Source organism: Octopus bimaculoides, chromosome 2 (genome assembly GCF_001194135.2).
Source record: "Octopus bimaculoides isolate UCB-OBI-ISO-001 chromosome 2, ASM119413v2, whole genome shotgun sequence".
NCBI lineage: Eukaryota > Metazoa > Mollusca > Cephalopoda > Octopoda > Octopodidae > Octopus > Octopus bimaculoides.
Genome location: NC_068982.1, coordinates 75,913,938 through 75,919,642, shown reverse-complemented (window position 1 = coordinate 75,919,642; position 5,705 = coordinate 75,913,938). Strand labels below are relative to the sequence as shown.

Here is a 5,705-nt window from a genome sequence, read left to right as displayed (position 1 = left end):
ACCCTAGTGAAAATCGTGCGGGTGTTAATCTGAAAAAAAATTAAAATGAAGGAAATGGGGGCGGGCGGAAGTCTTGCCTTTTATTTTAATGATCCTGGAGGAATGAAAGGCAACGTTAACTTCAGCGGGATTTGAACTCGGAACAACCAAAAGAGCGCAATACCATATGTCAATTTTTCCGAAACTCTAATGATTCTACAGTGAGTGTGACCCTCCCATGACACTGGTTTCAACATGTTTTCAACAAAATAGTTCACTTTCATTTTATTGTTGTCGAAAATGAAAGATTGCTGGCATAAAATCCTTTTAAGTTTGATGAACAGTTCTTTAATTCCAAGTCGGCTCTAAACGACCAGATAAGATGGTCAAAACGCTTTTCAAACGAAACAGTGCTTTTATATTTATAGGTATTCCTATAAAATAAAGTTGGAAATTACCTAGGGCACCATTAAGTTTTAAGCATTTGAGAAATTGTGGGTGCGAATTTTTGTCCGATTATTAATTATTGTGTCCTTCCATCTTTTGTTTGTTTTTTTAAACAGGAAGGTGCGAGTCGAAGGAGATTTGGCTGCTACTTCTAGAACATTGAGACGACTACACACGGTCCCACGTTGATTCGATGGATAGTGGTGCACGTGTTCTTTACCTTCGCCGAAGCCCCATACCCTCAGGGGGAAAGAAAAGGTACAAAAGCGGGAGGGGTACAATGTAAAAGAAAACATGAAATTTTCGGTAAAAAATTATTTTCTGATTCGTAATTTCCGTGGTATCTATACAAGAACATTTAGGGGTGAGGAACCTTTCCTTTCCCATGAGGTATGGGACTTCAAAGGACAGTTATTCCAAAATTCCGTCCTAGACTTTTGACATGATGATTCGATGGTAGAAATAACAGTCAAATCGGAATTCTTTCTGAAGTTGATCGGGCCAAATTTCATTCTTGTTTTCAGACTTATAATTTAATCCTTCTTTCATTCGTTATAATAACATAAAAGTTTCCTTTCACAAGTCTCAAGTTACCATGATGGTTGACAAAAAAGAACAAAAAAAAAACATGTAAATGATCGATGCATGGATGCCAAGAAAATACGTCCTGCGAGTCACATATCATCCACAGAACAAGTAAAAGATACATTGGATCGAACAGATAGGATGGTCACGCCTGGAGACCAACTGATCATTAGAGGTCTGCTTAACCAGAATTAACCTGGAGCCAAACACAGAAGACGAACACGAGGTAATCTTTTAAATCTCCGGAATTACAAATTTTCTGCTGCCCACCTACGGACAGACTTTAGTTATTGGTTTCTCCGAGTGAAAATTCATTCAAAACATTTCATAATGGACGATATGACAACGCCTCAACTGTGAAATTTAATAAATTGTACTAAGTTGACTTAGTAATCGAAAACGTAAAAGAAAATTTGGTTGATTATTAACACTATTACAGCGAAAGTAAATACATCAATTCATTACTGTGTAAATGTTATATATTGAGTTTATGTAACTGAACGTATCAAAGATTGTGTATTTTATATATATATATATATATATATATATATATATATATATATATATATATATAGATATATATATATATATAAACGATTTATATAATTATAATTGGTTTCCTATATTCATTGATCGTAAAAATTGTGTAAATATATCGTATACAAAAATTAAGAAGAATACAAAAAGTCTTAATCATCTAGAGTTAAGAGAATTGACACGTACTGCGACGTCAAAGTGTTAATTTTTGTTGGGAAATTAATAAAATCTGAAAAGCAATAATTAATTTATATTTTAAAAAAAGTATATGCTCCCTTTAAAAAGTCAATTATTAGTATTTTAACGTACATCAAGTTTCTAACGAAAAAAGTGTTAAGAGTAACTGAGGAAACTTACGTAGACGGTGACAGCGAAAAAGTAACAATGCCCGCAATTTTGTTTTGTTTAAATATTTGAGCGCGAATTATGGGTAATATCTAAAATCCGGAATGAACATGATCGAAGTCTTTTCAGACAATCTTTGTACACTGACGCTAACTTAATCAACTAAATCACTCGTTTATTTTTATTTATTTATTTATTCTTATAAGATAAACTATATATGATATTTATAAAACAAATATTTATTGTGAAACGAAAAGAAAAATGGGTAATCGTTTTAATAAGAAAATTTATTGAGTTCATTCCGTGAAAGCAAACTTTTCTAAGCAAGTCCGTCAGGTTTTACATCACCTAAGGGCTCTCAGGGCTCACATCTCCTCAGAGTTTAAGAATTTATTTAATTATACGAACTTTATTAAATGTTGTAGATGGTGCAAAGTCATTACAAGTTTTCTCAAATTCCAGTACATTTCCTTCTTTGGAACTAATACAAATATGATCAGCTGAATAAAAAGTCAACTTGCAATGGTCTTGTAAAAATAGTTCCTCCTATTTACTTTTCAACTACGTTATTTATATAGCTTTTGATGCCCATTTTATAAAGATAGGCACGAAGCAAACAATTTGTTGGTTGGGGAGAGGATAGGTTGATACCAACGATTTTAGTGCCAAACTGGTACTGCATTTTCTCGACCCCGAAAATATGAAAGGCAGAGTTGACAACTGCGGAATTAGAACTTAGGAAAAGAAAAATAAGAGGCGGAACAAATACCGCCAGGCATTTTCGGCCAAGCCACCGCCCTTCATATATAATGTAACGTGCTGAAAACTAAGATGGTACTAGTTTTAGGAAAGGCGTTCAAATTCCGCTGAGGTCGACTTTGCCTTTCTTTTTTTCGGGGTCGATATAACCGACTAACCTCGTCACGCGAAACTGCTGGCCTTGCGTCATAATTTGAAACCATCATCATTATTATTATTATAAAATAAGTACCAGTCAAGTACTGAAGTTTCGATGTAATCGACTTGCCCCTCCCCTAAATTGCTGACATTGTGTCAAAATCTGAAGTTATTTTAATTATTTGGTACTTTTTGGTTATCTCACCGTCATTAAAAAATTGGGTTATCTCTTCACTAAAACGTTGAGTTTATGTGGCGACAAGAGATTGGATTAAAAGGGTTTAGATCAAAGGTTCTCAAACCTTATGGCTACATAGTACCCTCAGCGCCCCACCCCTATTTTTATGTATAAATAAATATCTTATATTTTACTAATTTTTATGTACTATGAATCATTTGATATTTAATATAATATTATATAATTTGTATACAATATTATAATAAATTCATAGCGTCCCCCAATCCATTGCCTTCCTCCCAACGCATCCTTTTTCTCTACCGCCTCCTTAGGCACCAGCGCCCACCAGGACTGTCTCAACTCCCACCGGAGGGCGGTAGTGCCCACTTTGAGAAACTATGGTTTAGATCCTTTTGATTCAATACTTCAACACATTGTTGACAATTTGGCCTCCTCAATAGGCATAGTATGATTTGTTATAAAAATGTTATTAGATTCAATAAGATGTTTAATCTTTTCAGTTTTCCTTTTTATTTTATTCTGTTTTCATGTTTATTAATTTTTTCCTTTGTTTTATTGAGGGTTAAACTATTTTTTTTTAGTTGGGGGAGATAACCAAAAGTGCCAATATTTTTCATAAAATGGGGGAGATAACCCAATTTTTTAATGGTGAGATAACCAAAAAGTACCAATTATTCTTATGCCTAAGGTGGCTAACTGACAGAATTGTTAGCAAGCCGGGCAAAAGGCTTAGCAGTATTTCATCTGTCTTTAAAACATTCTGAGTTCAAATTCCGCCCATGTCGACTTTGCTTTCCATCCTTTTGGGGACAATAAAATAAGTACCAGTTGTTCATTGGGGTCGATAAGATTAGTAACATTTAAGCACAAAGCTTGATTACACTGAGTAGCCCCTTTTCCCAAAATATCAGGTCATATGCATAGAGTAGAAATTATTATTATTATTATCATTATAAGTCAAACTGGCAGAAAAGTTAGCACACTGGATGAAATGCTTACCGGTATTTCGCCTGCTATTATGTTCTGAGTTCAAATTCCGCCGAGGTCGACTTTGCCTTTCATCCTTTCGGGATCAATAAATTAAGTATTAGTCAAGTACTGGGGTCGATGTCATCGACTTACCCACTCCCGAAAAATTTCAGGCCTTGTGCCTATAGTAGAAAAGATTATTATTATTATTAAGGCAGGGAGCTGGCAGAATTCTTAGCATGCCAAGCAAAATGCTTAGTGGCATTTCATCCGTCTTTACGTTCTGAGTACAAATTCCACTGAGGTCGACTTTGCCTTTCATCCTTTCGGTGTCAATAAATTAAGTACCAGTCAAGAACTGGGGTCGATATGATTGACTTACCCCCTACCCACAAATTTCAGGCCCTGTACCTATCATAGAAAGGATTATTATTATTATTATGCTTCTAAAAAACGGAGAGGCTTTTGGATCTTCAGATGTTTGAACATCAGATTCAGAATCTACAAACAATTTTATAAGCTAAGAATTGATAATGGGTGGAGGATTTACACCTGTTGTACTTTTTTTATGTAAAAATATTTCATTGTTATTTGAAGATAAATAGTAGATGGGTAAGTGGTTGGCCTGCTGAGTGCACATAAAATAGAGGGTTTGATTCCTCAAGCAAAGCACTTAATTTTATATCGTTCCAGTCTACTTTTATTCTGTAGAGTAATCCAAGGGTGAGTCTTGTATTTAACAGATGTTTACTACCACAGAAACCAAAATAAGCTCCAGACTAAATGGACCTTGAGACATTAGAGAAGGCTCATAATGTAGTGGTTTGGGATGTTGTGTTCACAATCTTGAGATTGGGGATTCAATTCTTGAAGCAGGTGGTGTGTTGTTTCTTTGAGCAAGATGGTTTACTTTATGTTGCTCCAGTCAGCTCACTTGAAAATGAGTATCAGCAACATGCGGGATTTAATCCAGTGATAAAGTAACAATGTTTCAGGTGGGAAGAGTATTGTACCATGCATCTGAAAAAAAATCAGATACACTCCATTTTCATGTACCTGTAGGCTTGAGGCAGACTTATCTTTACCTCAATGGGAATCTGGTCTTTAAAACACATGCACACAAATATATATGCATGTGTGTTTGTGTGCAGTGGCAGACTGGCCAGGTTGCCAGCTTGTTCGATGGCAAGTGGGCCCCTGCGCCATTAGAATCCATATACAGAGGCCCATGTTAGTAACTAAAGAGCCCATCCCTTCAAGTTTGAGAACTTTTTATTCACTCCTGGAAGAATGCATTAATTATTTAGGTGCATGGCTGTATTTGTAGACAGTTGAAAAGAATACTTTTAACAAAAGAAAAAATTAAATAATAGCATTGCAGTTGCAGGTGGGCCCCCTTAGCATCCTGGCAACCAATATTTTTAGACCCAGTCTGCCACTGTATGTGTGTGTGTGTGTATATATATATATTCTTAATTGTTTCACTCATTTGACTGCAGCAGCTATGCTGGAGCACCGGCTTTAGTCGAGCAAATTGACCCCAGGACTTATTCTTTGTAAACCTAGCACTTATTCCATCATTTGCCTTTGCTGAACTGCTAAGTTACAGGGATGTAAACACACCAGCAGCATTTGTCAAGCAACGTTGGGAGGACAAACACACACTCACATATATACATATATATATAAAATTAATCAAAGGATATATATATATATATAGTTTTAGGGAAAAGAACCAACTTTCAAG

The 5,705-nt window shown here is 35.3% G+C and overlaps 1 protein-coding gene across 1 annotated transcript in view; it reads right to left on the bottom strand.

Moving 5' to 3' along the window:
* Positions 1 to 2,050, bottom strand: part of LOC106870603 (serine hydroxymethyltransferase) — an 82,607-nt gene extending 80,557 nt beyond the window's left edge. The window contains exon 1 of the mRNA XM_052978356.1: positions 1,906 to 2,050. The gene's annotated coding sequence lies outside the window, so the exon portion shown is untranslated. The remainder of the gene's footprint in view (positions 1 to 1,905) is intronic.
* Positions 2,051 to 5,705: the final 3,655 nt, after the last annotated feature.